General features: G+C 40.5%; 1 pseudogene; it reads left to right on the forward strand.

Annotated features, from left to right (window-relative positions):
- The first annotated feature begins 508 nt into the window (after positions 1 to 508).
- Positions 509 to 1,116, forward strand: LOC114198461 (small ribosomal subunit protein uS7 pseudogene; annotated as a pseudogene).
- Positions 1,117 to 13,556: the final 12,440 nt, after the last annotated feature.

Consider the following 13,556-nt stretch of genomic DNA (forward strand, 5'->3'; position numbering starts at 1 on the left):
AGGATGGTGGTCTGGCTGTGGGATCACCAGAGCATCTGTTTCAGCCCACAGGGTAGTAAGCCTGTTGTCAGTGTTTTGATGCTGGCACACACAGATTATGCCCGAAGCTCTCACACATTTCTGATGTTTCTGGGGACGCCACATCTCTAGCTGATTTAATCTCATCAGCTGACTTTTTTTTCTTTCCGAGATGAGCTCTTGTGCAGGGAACACCATTTAAACATGATTGTTTCATCTCCTGATTTTATTATTTTATTTTATTTTATTTTATTTTATTTTTATTCTTTGGTTTTGGTCCCAATGTTATATGATTTCCCAGTCACTTTCTGGACTTTTTCTAACCAAATAGGCATGGAGTATCATGCCCATTCTACAGATAGTAAGAATGAAACAGATCAAGTGGCTTGACATGTTGCATTATAAATCAGGCCACTTCCTTTTCCTGTCTGTGTCAGGGCAGAGCGTGGTGCACACTGACTGATTGTGATGCCCTGGCTGTGTCCTCAGGATGACCACGTGGGTGATGGCTGCACCTGCAGTCACAGAGACCTCTCACATCATGCTCTTTGGGAAGTGGAGCATAGATGATATGCAGATCAATGACATTTCCTTGCAGGATTACATAGTGGTGAAGGAGAAGTATGCCAAGTACCTGCCCCACAGTGCAGGGCACTCTGTGGCCAAGCCCTTCGACAAGGCGCAGTGCCCCACTGTGGAGCGCTTCACCAACACAGTGATGATGTACCGCCTTAAAAATGGCAAGCAGCTCATGACCATGCACACTGCCAAGCATGCCTTTGAGATCATCCATCTGCTCAATGGTGAGAACCCCGCATGTCCTGGTCCATGCCATTATTAACAGTGGTTCTGGGAGAACTCAATCTGCATTGGGCGATCCTGAACAGGGAGGGGTCAGGCCATCGACATGTCCCCACTACGCCGTGTGAATCAGGCTGTTTGGCTGCTGTGTACAGGTGCTGGTGGGGTCGCCTTCTGGAACATCAAGACCACAGCCGAGTATCTAGCAGATGAGCTTATCATGCAGCCAAAGGCTCTTCCAATTCCTATGCTATGAAGAAGGATGAGCTGGGAAGTATAGCCAAGTTCAAGCTTTGATTGCCTGGACTGTGGCCCCAATAAACCTGTCTGCCTTTGGAGGCAACCTCACACGTACACATAATATATTTATATATATATATATATATATATATATATATGAATGAGATATTATATATATAATATATATGTAATGCCATTTTAAGCATTTCCAGCTTCACCCCAGTACCCCAGTCTGGGTGCAAGCAGCAACTTGTCTCTGTTCTGGGAGAAATCTCTAGAATAATTCTCAATTTTTTGCAAAAGAGCTTTCAGCCAAGAATCTGAAAAATAAGAGAAGCCTGGTAAATGGGTCAGACCTGTCTGTAACAATTATTTAGTTGTGCATCAGCCTTTCCCATCCCCCTCCCTCCAATATAGCGTGAGGGCCTTGAGGGGAGGAATTAGGATTTACTTTTTTCTAATAGTTCCTGAACCTTATGCAGCACCACAATTGTGGTAAACTGGGTAAGTCTGGTCTTCAACCTTTTCCCAGCACCTAGAATAAGACTAGCCATGGAGTCCTATGCATTCAAAAAATGTTGAAGGACTGGCCAGAAACACCTGAGCTCCCTCCCTTTCCAATTGCAGCTCCCTCCTTCCAAAATAGACATAACCAGAAGGCTCTCCCTGCTAATGTCTCAAGTAAATTACTGTGTTACTCTCTTTACCTACCTACCTAAGTCAATACGAAGAAAAGGTATACAAGAAAAATGATAGGAATAAAAGGTGTTGTGTTTATGTGATGTTTTAGATCATATAGAAGGCTCTCATATGCAAATCTCATTTAAGCTTTCACATGTTACACATTCAGAAAGGGTTCAGTTAGGTGACTAACAAGTCATTCAGCTGGAAACTGATCCTAAGATGTCTAACTCCAAATCCAAATAATTTTCAGTCTTCCTTTCCCTGAATTATGGCTGCCTACAACTGCAGGACCATCTGTGCTGAAAATAAAATGCTCTGGATAAATGCATGGTAGTTTTATCTTGTTGTTATCAGGAGGGGCCTAGTTAGCCCTGACTAAGAAAATATTATTTGAAACTGCTTTTGACCTATCTTTACATGTATTAAATACAACTATTGACCCATTGGAAAACCCAGAGTGGTTCTAAATAAAGATTTTCATTTTCCAGGTTGTACCATGATAGTTTGTCTTCCAGAATAAAATGACTTCTTTGGAAGCAGGGGAGAATTGATTTCTTAAATCTGACCCAGACGTCAGATTGGTGTGCTTTATTGTATGAGTCTAACTGAATGTTTTCTTAGCAGGATCTCCTGTTACTGGAACAAGGAGATTTTGCACAATTTATTCACTGAAGCAATGGGGGAAAATAGGCCAGACCACACAGCTGGCTTAGAAAACAATGTAAATGCATTTTTGTTCAGTAAACAATTGAGAAAATAATTTCCTCCGAAACCAACAGAAAGTGGGAAAGGACAAACATTTGCTCTTGCCAAATTCAGTGTGAATTATTTATTACCTGCTACAGAACAGGGTATGTGAATAATATTGTAAGAAGCAGCAAAGTTCTGACACCTTCTCAAGAAATAGTTTGTAAATAGTTTGTAAATAGTCAATAAATTACCACACATCAGTCATTGCAAGGGGGTGGGTCATGGGCAGTTGTAACCATCATTATACTCTCCTAGATTTTACATTTTGGGAGGGGGGGGAATCTTTTTTTTTTTATTATGTTATGTTAATCCCCATACCTTACATCATTAGTTTTTGATGTAGTGTTCCATGATTCATTGTTTGCATATAACACCCAGTGCTCCATGCAGAACGTGCCCTCTTTAATACCCATCACCAGGCTAACGCATCCCCCCTCCCCTCCCCTCAAAACCCTCAGTTTGTTTCTTAGAGTCCATAGTCTCTCATGGTTCGTCTCCCCCTCCGGTTTCCACCCCCCTTCATTTTTCCCTTGAGAAATAAGTGTTTCATGTGTAGGAAGCTGATATCATAGCTGCTCCTACAGTGGACTTTAAATGATGTAACAGTGATACATCAGTCATTCATTTATTCTTTCACTCCATCATCATTAAAAAAGATTTAATTTATTGTCCACTGTGTGTATGGCACTGTACCAGACCCTGAGATATATTAGTTAACGAGGCAGACAATAAACCTACCCTGTATACTCTACAACCTATAGGCTACTGTTGAGGGGCAGTGGGGGGGGGGGTGCTATACAGGAAGGGCCTTGGCTTCCTAATGTGAGAAGGATGGTTTCAATGGCCACTGTGAACAGCAAAGGATGCTCCAAAAAGGGTGTTTAAGACACCTATCCCATCAGTCCAGCTTGCAGTCACCGAGTACCAGGCTGAGATAAAGAGCCCAGGACATGACAGCCTTCCCTTCTGATGAGCACCATGGTAAGCTGCCATGTTAAGGAGAAGCAAGGATTCATTGGCAATCAGATTATAAAAGTTCCATACTTAAAACAGTGTTCTTCAAGGAAAAACAAAAGGAAAGTATAAGATCTCACTTCTATAATAATAAAGACTCTATAGCAGAAAGTAGATCCAAAAGCACAGTGATGAAGTCAAACTTCAGACAAAGATGGAGTTTTAAATACATGATACAAGGGGATTGGGGAATGAGTTTGGAAAAAAAAGATAAAATTACATTCATATCACACCATATACAAGAATAAACACTAAATGGATTAGGAACCTAAATATAAAAAATGGAACCATACGTGTACTATATGGGTGAATTTCTTTTTAATTTCAGACTAGGGAAAGGCTTTCTAATTATGACTCAAAATCTAGAGGCAATAAAGAAATATTGATAACATTGACTACCGAAAAATTTATAAAAATGTATAACACAACATATCATATCAGTTATCAAGAGACAACTGAAGAAAAAGAGTAAATATTTGTAACATGTACCATATCCAAAGGTTTAAGATGCCTAATATATAAGGAATTCTTAAAAATTTAAGGACAAAAGACAAAAATAATAGAAAAATAGGAAAAAAATATGGACAGACAATTCACAAGAACATATAAACATTGCTTTAATTTATGTAAAAAAATTTCAAATTAACTAGTAGTCAAAGAAATGCAAGTTATAACAATGCTGAGTTATCATTTTTCACCTCTCAGGTTGACAAAAGACTTAAAAGTAGGAAAACAAATGGTGTTGGAATGACTGGATATCTGCATGCAGAGACTGAATCTGGACACAGACCTCTACCCTTCACAAAAATGAAATCAAAGTAGATCATAAACAAAAATAAAAAATACAAAACTATAAAGCTCCTGGAGGATAACATAGGAGAAACCCCACCTAACTTTAGACATGGTGATGACTTCGTTGATACAACACTAAAGGCGTGACACATAAAAGAAACAATTGATAAGCTGGACTTCATGAAAATTCAAAATGTCTGCTCTGTGAAAGATACTATAAAGAGAATGAAAAAACAAGCCACTAACTGGGAAGAAATATTTGCAAAAGACATATCTGACAAGGGACTGTTATTCAAAGTATACAGATAACTCTTAAGTGAGAAAAAGAACAGCACAATTTAAAAATGGGTGAAAGACCCAAACAGACACCCCACCAAAGAAGAGAGAAGATATGTAGATGGCAAAGAAGCATATGATCTTAGGGAATTGCAAGTTAAACAACAAAATACCACTACTCACCTATTAAAATGGCCAAAATCCAAAACACTGAGAACTCCAAATACTGGCCAATGAAGATGTGGAGCAATAGAAACTCCCATTCATTGCTGGTGAGAATGCAAAATGGTACTAACACTTTGGAAGACAGTTTGATAGTTGTTTTTGTTTTGTTTTTGTTTGTTTTTACAAAACTAAGCACACTCATACCATATGATCCAGCAGTCATGCTCCTTGGTATTTATCCAAAGGAATTGAAAACTTGCTCCCATATAGCAACCTAAGCACAGACATTTATAGCAGCTTCATTCATAATTGCCAAAACTCAGAAGTAGCCAAGATATCCTTCAGTAGGTGAATGGATAAAAAAAAAAAAAAAAAAAAAAAAAAAACCTACATCCAGGCAATGGAATATTCTTCAGTGCTAAAAAGAAGTGAGCTATCAAGCCATGAAAAGACCTGGAGGAACATTAAATGCATATTACTAAATTGAAGAAGCAAATCTGAAGAGGCTGAAAAGCCAAAACTATGGAGACAGCAAAAGGGTCTGTGGTCATCAGGGGCTATGGAAGGAGGGATGAATAGGCAGAATATGGTGAATTTATAGGGCAGTGAAACTATTCTATATAATACTATAATGGCAAATACATGTCATTATATATTTGTCAAAGCCCATATGAGGTACAACGCCAAGGGTGAGCTCTAATGGAAACTATGAACTTCGGTTATGATGTGTCAGAGGAGGTTCATCAATTGTAGCAAATGTAGCACTCTGGTCAAGGACATTGCTCGTGGGGAAGGCCACCCATGTGTGGGGCCTGGAGTATATGAACTCTCCATTCAATTTTAGTGTGAACCTAAAACTATTTTAATAAACAAAATTGATTTTAAAAATAGAATAATACATCCTGTTGGTAAAATTGTGAAACAACATTCTTTTCAAACGTTATTGGCAAACATGCAAACTAATACAACCCTTCTTGGGGTGAATTTGGCAAGATCCAACCAACTACCTACACACTTATATTTCGAGTGCACAATTCCATTCCTAGGAATCTACAGCATGGAATATACATGGATATGGACAAGATTACTTATTACAGCATTGTTTGTTATGAGAAAATATTAGAAATGACCTAAATACTCATTCAAAGAAGAATTATTGAAAAAAAAATCAGTACATCCACACTATGGGATAATATGTAAGTATAACAAAATATAAAGGAAGACCTCTTTTGATTAATAGGATGTGATTTTCGGGCGCCTGGGTGGCTCAGTCGGTTAAGCGACTGCCTTCGGCGCAGGTCATGATCCTGGAGTCCCGGGATCGAGCCCCGCATCAGGCTCCCTGCTCGGCGGGGGGTCTGCTTCTCCCTCTGACCCTCCCCCCTCTCGTGTGCTCTCTCTCATCCTCTCTCTCTCAAATAAATAAATAAAATCTTTAAAAAAAATAGGATGTGATTTTCAAAAGTTACTGTCAAATGAAAAAAGCAAAGTGCAAAGATGTATTTACAGTAAGCTACCTTTCACGTAAGAAAGCAGAGGATATAAGAAAACACATGCACATACTTTTTGCAAAAGTTAAATAGGGAGGATAAACCAAAAACTAAAGAGACTGGTCACATGCAAAGGATAGCTAAGAACAGACTGGACAGGAGCTTGGGGGGGGGGCAGTGGTTGTATGAGGAGACAAGGCCACTTCTCTGGGTGGACCTCCTTATGTGCCCTTCCTCTTAGGAGCCCAGGACTATTTCACAAACCCCCCAAATAAATCATTAAAATCAACCAGAATACAGGGGAATCCAAAGTGGAGTAGAAACAACACCAAATAAACTTAATCACATCACGACAAATAACAAAACCACACTGAAGGGGCTGGGGAAGCCAAGAACTGACCTAAGCAACTTCAAAAAACTGGAATTTGGACAAAATGTTTGGTAAAGTACAAGATAATAAGAACTGCGCACAGATATTGTAATTCAGTAAAATTGTTTCTCATAGAGATGTGGGTTAGCAGTTCTAAAACTACTTTATGTGTGCAACAAGATTGTGTAAGGATTATATATTGTGCATGATGAGAACCAGATTTCTTGCAGCCACAGAACTGGGGGAGGGGTGGGCACATGGTACCTCTCTGCACTGTTGTTGCAATTTCTATGAATCTGCAATTATTTCCAAAAAAATGAGATAAAAAAGAATGACAAAGGCAGCAAGAAGCTCCAAGGACAGGGTTGAAATGTTTATTCTGATTAGTCCAAGGGGCTCTAAGGCATTTATAACCAATCACATTTGCTTTTGTAAAGAAATGTGTGTGAGTGGGAGTATGAGTGTGTATGTGTGGGCACATACATATACACTTTTACATATGCATAGATATATATAAATAGATAGATGATAATTTCACATGAGTTTTTTCCCCCTGAGGTTTCTTATTTTTCTACCATGAACATATGTTATCTTTAATAGGAGAAAAGAGAGGGAGGCATTTATAATAATGTTAGAGAAAAAATGAGGAACCACTTGTCCAGCTTACACAGTTTACCAGTGGGGAAACCAAGGCCCAGAGCGATCAAATGTCAGGGTCAACTTCCCCGGTGACCCAGTGGAAGTGCCAAGACCACTGCCATTTGTCCAAAGCTTTATCCCTGGGGCTTGTAACATCCTGCCCTCAGGTAGAATCAATACTTTTCTTCTCCCAGGATCCAAGTCCCTATAAGAAATGTGAATGGCAGAGCGAATTTCACAAAGTGAACAACAGAGGCATAGTTAATATTTCAGAAAGAAATTTGATTATTGAAGAGAAAACAGAGCTGGCAACCAGAAGTATGCAAACAGGGTATCTCCGCCAATAAAATTCCAGCAGAATGGTTTAAAATTCTCTACTGACAAACATTCTTTCCACATAAGGCAAATAGCTAATTGTAAAAACACATAAACACAAGTCTTTTAAAAGTGTCTGGTGTACTTTCATTTACATAGGACTGTTTTTTCCCCTAAAACTAAAATTATCTTAATTACCAATTTCTAAAATTAAATACAAAAATAAAAGGCCACTCTTTCATTGAAATTCTTTAAGTTAGAGATCTTGGTTATTCCTTGAATGCAGAAACAAAGAGAATTTTAGAAATAAAGAAAAAAATTTAGGCAGCTTGAAAATCCCAGTTTTCTTTAGAAATGGCTTAGCATATTACCATAATAGGATAAAAATCATATAAAAGTATGATTGGAAAACAGCTATTTTTAATGTGTGAAGAAAATTCTATTTTATAAAAACTAGTGAGCAGAGAATTTTCTGAAAAAGTTATTTTGCTTTCAGATTCCATTTAATCAATATGTGTTTTCAACAAAAATCCATGAAGCACCTGTGTGAGACTGGCCCCACTCCCATTCTGGTTCTGAACATACATCAGTGAATGAGATCAACAGAGCTTAAACTGTAAGAAATTCTTACAACTCCAGCCCTAAGAATTTGGAAAGAAGCCACGTTTCTCTCATAATGAAAGAGGGATTGTGATGAATGTGAAAAGAGCCAACACCCCACTTTATTCTGCACACAGAGAGAAGGGTACTCATACTGGCTAAAGATTCAAGTCCTTCCCAGATAGCACTTTGTCATAATCATGACCACCCACTATAGTAGGTCATTTCTCTATTTTATAGTCTTAGAAACTATGATTCAGAAGCTTAAGTAACTAAATGGGGGGGGTAGTAATTCTGATAGAGATAGAGACATTTAAAGAATGACAAGCTTGAGCAGGTATGGAAAAGATTCTTCACTCCCAATATCATGCTGAAGAATTTCAAAAAATGAGCGAATGAATGAATGAATGAATGAACAGAACGTAGGGATTCTCATTCTACAGCTATCTCTCACCCACACATGGGTAGGTTTCATGTTCTCCTTTAGAGAGTCAGTGGTGGCCCTTTCAGTTCTGGGAAGGGCTTTCTACGGAGGTATTGAACGTAAGGAATTAGGATAGGATTGTGGCACAGCTCCAATGGAGTGGCAGGGAGGCAGAGAACACTTCTTATTTCCAATTACTACCTTTGTCACCTTGGTTGAATAGTTAATACCTTGGACTTCAAAACCTCATCCCATAAAATAAAAATAATGAGATGTGTCTCGTATAGTTGTGAGAAGAAAGGGGAAAAAAAGCATATTGAATGCAATTGCCTGGCAGATACTCCGATCCTGGTTAACAGCACCTCCTTTCACGAGTCCCTCCCTGAGGCCAGAAACAGACTTGACTGTGGGCTGCCTGGCCTGAAACATGCCCCCAGGGAGAGTGAGCTGTGGAGGGGAGAAGCTGAGGGAGTGGGATCTGGGTGGGCAGAGGCCACACAATCAAGGTTTTTGAGCAGTGCCACAGATGTCATGATCGAATTTTGGTGTCGTCCTCTGAAGGTCTTCAACGTCAAGCTGAATTTAATCCAGTGAAGCTTCACCTAGAAAGAGCAGATGGTGTTGATGGTTTTGCAAGGCCCCTTTTAGCGCTCAGGTTCTGTGATACAATTATCTTTTTTTTTTTTTTAATTTTTCAGGTTCTGCGATAGAATTATCTTTAAAATAGCCAGCCTTTAATTTTTTTTCCAGTACCTTCTTTTGTAAAGTCAGAGAGTGCAACTAACTGATTGCTTACCTTCCATTGCCTCTCAGTGGGGTTTTTTATAGAATAATCACATGACAGCCAGAAATACCTTCAGACCAGGAGGGACACCAGCCGTCTGTTCCTCTGATAGCGTGTTTTGAGTGATTTCTCCGGGATTCTGGTACTTAACAAAATGTTGCCACGGCATCATCCAATCTGTGTATTTATAGGAAGGAGAATGTGTGTACGTTACATATTTGGGCTTGTTTCTTTCAGCGGGAGAAATATAGCCTCTGCCATATGTTTGCCGCACACATAATTACCTCAGCACTCCATACATCTAATTTTAAATATTTCACCATTCACAGAGCTGCAGGTTAGAATCTTCCCCTTGAGTCCAGATACACTTAAATCCCATCATCCTGGAACAGAAGCCCTTGGTGGGAGGGTCATTAATCAGATAATCACTAACTTTCAAGCTGATCCTCTAAATAAACATTCCGTATGTTGTGATATCTCCTGGAGCTAGGAGAGAAGGCCAAGGCCCCCATGTGGGTCCCGAGGCATGCGCCTTCACGCCCCCTGGCGTCCCCCAACCTCTGCTCCTCCTCTTGGGTACATAAAGGGCTTGTTGGTAAGAATGGGAAAATTGTAGCTTCGTCAAGTAAGCTTGTGTCTTATGCCGTGCTGTGCTCCACATCTCATATGTGTTACGTGATTTTACTTCGCACAGCAGCTTTGAAGGGTAGGACTCTTATTATTCCCACCTTACAAATGGGCACACGAAGGCTTAGAGGAGTTCAGTATCCAGTAAAGGACAGAGCTGGCTCTCAAGCCCAGGTCTGTCTCTCTCTAAAGGGGATGTCATTTTGTTCAGTACTTTCAACATTCAGGGATTCAACCAAGATTATGGAAAGTCGTCCCGGCACCTGCTTTGACTCCGGGAATATCGTGTTCCACAGAGAAGGCAGAGTCCCCTCTCTCATGGGAATAGTAATTCTGATAGAAGAGGACAGACAAGAAGCAAACAAGAAAATGGCAGGAACTCATAAAGGCTGTGATGGAAGCAATGCAGGGCAACACACAGGGAGAGCCCTGAGGCCACTTCGACTTTAGGTTTAGGCAATGAGCTGAGACCAGAATGAGAAGAGGATGGGCAAGTGAAGCTCCTGGGGCAGAACATTCTGGGCAGAGGGAGCAGCCCATGACCAGCGTGAGAACAAGCTCATCTCCCTCCAAGTTCAGGTGGAATCCCCTGTGCAGGAGGGGATCCTAGTACAGAGAAGAATCCCAGAGGCAGACAGCGACATGCCACACAGGTACTTCCAGACCAGGGTAGGGAGATCGGCTTCTAGTGAGCTGTTTGAGCGGCTACTTGTGGAGCCGGAGGTGTTTAAGGGGAGATTTTCATCATCTGATTTACACTTTACAGAATTCAGAATGGTGTGTGGAGTGGGGTGGGGTTGGTGAGAACGGAAGCAAGAAGAACCGCCAAGTCGCTACCACCGCAACACCCAGCCTGGCAGGTGGAGAGAGTGTTACTCCCACCCTCATGAGGAGGGGCCAGGCAGGGGACAGAGCATGCTTCTCATCTGAGTTCTATCTAGAAAAATAAACAAGATCTCATCAGGCAGGGAAGAGAATACTCCAGTTAGAGGGAATAGTGATTACACATGCATGGAGGATTCTAAGTACAGGGTATGTTAGGGAAAGAGTAAATGTTTGTCTCCAGACTATGGTGGGACCACAAATGTTGGGAACAGACAATGAGGGGCCTTGAGCTTATTTGGGAGGTCTCTCCACAAGGGGAATGATGCCCCTTCATCCAGGTGGACAGAGCCCATACCAAAGCTTATGGGAAGGAAAAGTGGAAACAACAATCACTTCTGCTCCTCCTTCCTGATGATGACCTGAGCTGCATCTAGAACAGTGTGCAGAAATGTCTGATCTCTTCCCTACTCCCTCACACCCCTGCCACCCTCTTACATGGTCTAGTCTGGGTGCTTGCTCAGTCTGCTGGTGCTCCATGCTGAGGCACACCTGGTGAAAATAACAGGTGCCCCACATATGAAATGGTGGTCCAGACCCAGGACTGGTGCCAAGATTTTCACCCTGGATGGTTCCATGCTAGATGTTTGTCACGGATCCTTGCTCCTCAAAGTGGAACAGCAGTATCAGTGCTACCTGGGACTACGTTAGAAATGCAGACTCTCAAGCTCTACCCTAGAGTAACTGAATCCAACTCGGCATTTTAGCAAGATTCCCAGGTGAGTTGCATGCACATTTGAATCTGAGCAACACTAGTCCAGAAAAACATGTTACTGCCGAAGATAAGTCATGGCTGAGAAAGCCGGAAGGGGTCTGGAACTGTGCAGAATCCCACCGCATGATGCCAGCTGGGGCCTGGGATTGGCAATGCTGTGTCAAGGGTATGGGTGGGCACTGAATCTTTTGACTCCCACCTCCAGCTATGCCTCTGATAAAGAGTTGGAGGCAGAGAAGTGTTCTTAGGGCCATGCTTTCCCTTCTTTGGCTGTGTCTACCTGTGAAGATACTTCTTTTAATGGATTCAAAGACAAATTTGTAAGGTTCTGCTAATAAACAAATTAATTTCCCTGAAGAAAAACATAAGAATTACCCTTGATTGTCATCAGAAGAACTTCAAGTGCACTAAAAAGAAGAAGAAGAAGAAGAAGAAGAAGAAGAAGAAGAAGAAGAAGAAGAAGAAGAAGAAGAAGAGATTTATAAAGAAAGCAAGAGGGCACCTGGGTGGCTCAGTTGGTTAAGCGACTGCCTTCAGCTCAGGTCATGATCCTGGAGTCCCAGGATCGAGTCCCACATCGGGCTCCCTGCTTAGCAGGGAGTCTGCTTCTCCCTCTGACCCCCCCCCTCTTGTGTTCTCTCTCTCTCTCTCATTCTCTCTCTCTCAAATAAATAAATAAAATCTTAAAAAAAAAAAGAAAGCAAGAAACTTTCTAAATCACTCTGTGACTGCAAGAAATGTCCAGTGAGTTATCTGTTCATAGGGAACATTAGTCACTCTTGTGCATTTGGGGAATCTACTCTTTTACTATGCCTTATTACTGATACACAAGTAGACATCCTCTTTCTTTGCATTATTTTTTATAACCTTACCATCTTTTAACACACTATGTAATTTCTTAGTTTTAATGTTTGGGTCTGAGTATTTAGTGTGATCTCAGTCTGAGGTGGATTCGGGCTTGAGGTGTTGGGTCACAAGGAGAAAGATCAAAAAACCCTAAAATATTAAATTACCACTCAGTATATGTGAAATGTGTCTTTGAAGCTCGTGCAACTTTTTTATTTTAATGCTGGATGGCATGTCACTCTGTCTTAAATCTCTGCAAGAAAAAAAATCAATTAGCATCGTAGAGCTGGTAATTCTACACTATATTCTGCAACAAGGGGAATGACAGAGAAAGAGCAATTTAGGCTGATAGCTACATCAACCGCAGTACAGTTGATTAAAAATTTAACAGTTTTTTCTGATGAATGTCCTAGCTCAGATTTGGAAAACACTGACGGATTTAATTTTCCACTGACTAAATAATCATTTTATAAGCCATGTATAATTCATGTAATGGCAGTGTTCTGAGCTTGTTAAAAATGACTGCTACTAAACAGTTAACACTTTCTAGCAAGCAGAGACCTATAAAGGATTATTATTGGAATTAGTTGGCACCCTTTAACTGAGAAGGAATTTTTGCCTTCTGAATCTTTAACATTAAAAATAGGTTCAACCTATAGCAGAAGTAACACCCCACCCCACTGCACCCCACCCCCACCCCAGCCCAAAAAATTCACAAATATGTATTGGGGAAAGCATGGGATCTGTTTAGTTATAACTCTGCTTTTCAGCCAAGAAACACTGAACAAGATCTTCAACTTTTCCTAGTTCAGTTTCCTTACCCAGAAATGGTGATAGTGGTGCTTATTAGAGAGGGTTAGTGGTTTTTTTGGTTGTTTTTTTTTTTTAATGCCACTTAATGGCATTTTTACAGAAATAGAAAAACTACTCTAAAATTCATATGGAACTACAAAAGACCCTGAATAGCCAAAGGAATGTTGTGCAAAAAGAACAAAGTGGGAGGCCTTTCAATTCCTGATGCCAAAATGTATTATAAAGCTACAGTAATACAAGCAGCAGGGAACAGCATAGAGCCCAGGAATAAATCCAAACATATACAGTCAACTGATATTCCACCAGAGAGT

The sequence above is a fragment of the Eumetopias jubatus genome, unplaced genomic scaffold (genome assembly GCF_037043125.1).
Source record: "Eumetopias jubatus isolate StellerSeaLion01/CBP00866 unplaced genomic scaffold, mEumJub1_p1.0 scaffold_2, whole genome shotgun sequence".
NCBI lineage: Eukaryota > Metazoa > Chordata > Mammalia > Carnivora > Otariidae > Eumetopias > Eumetopias jubatus.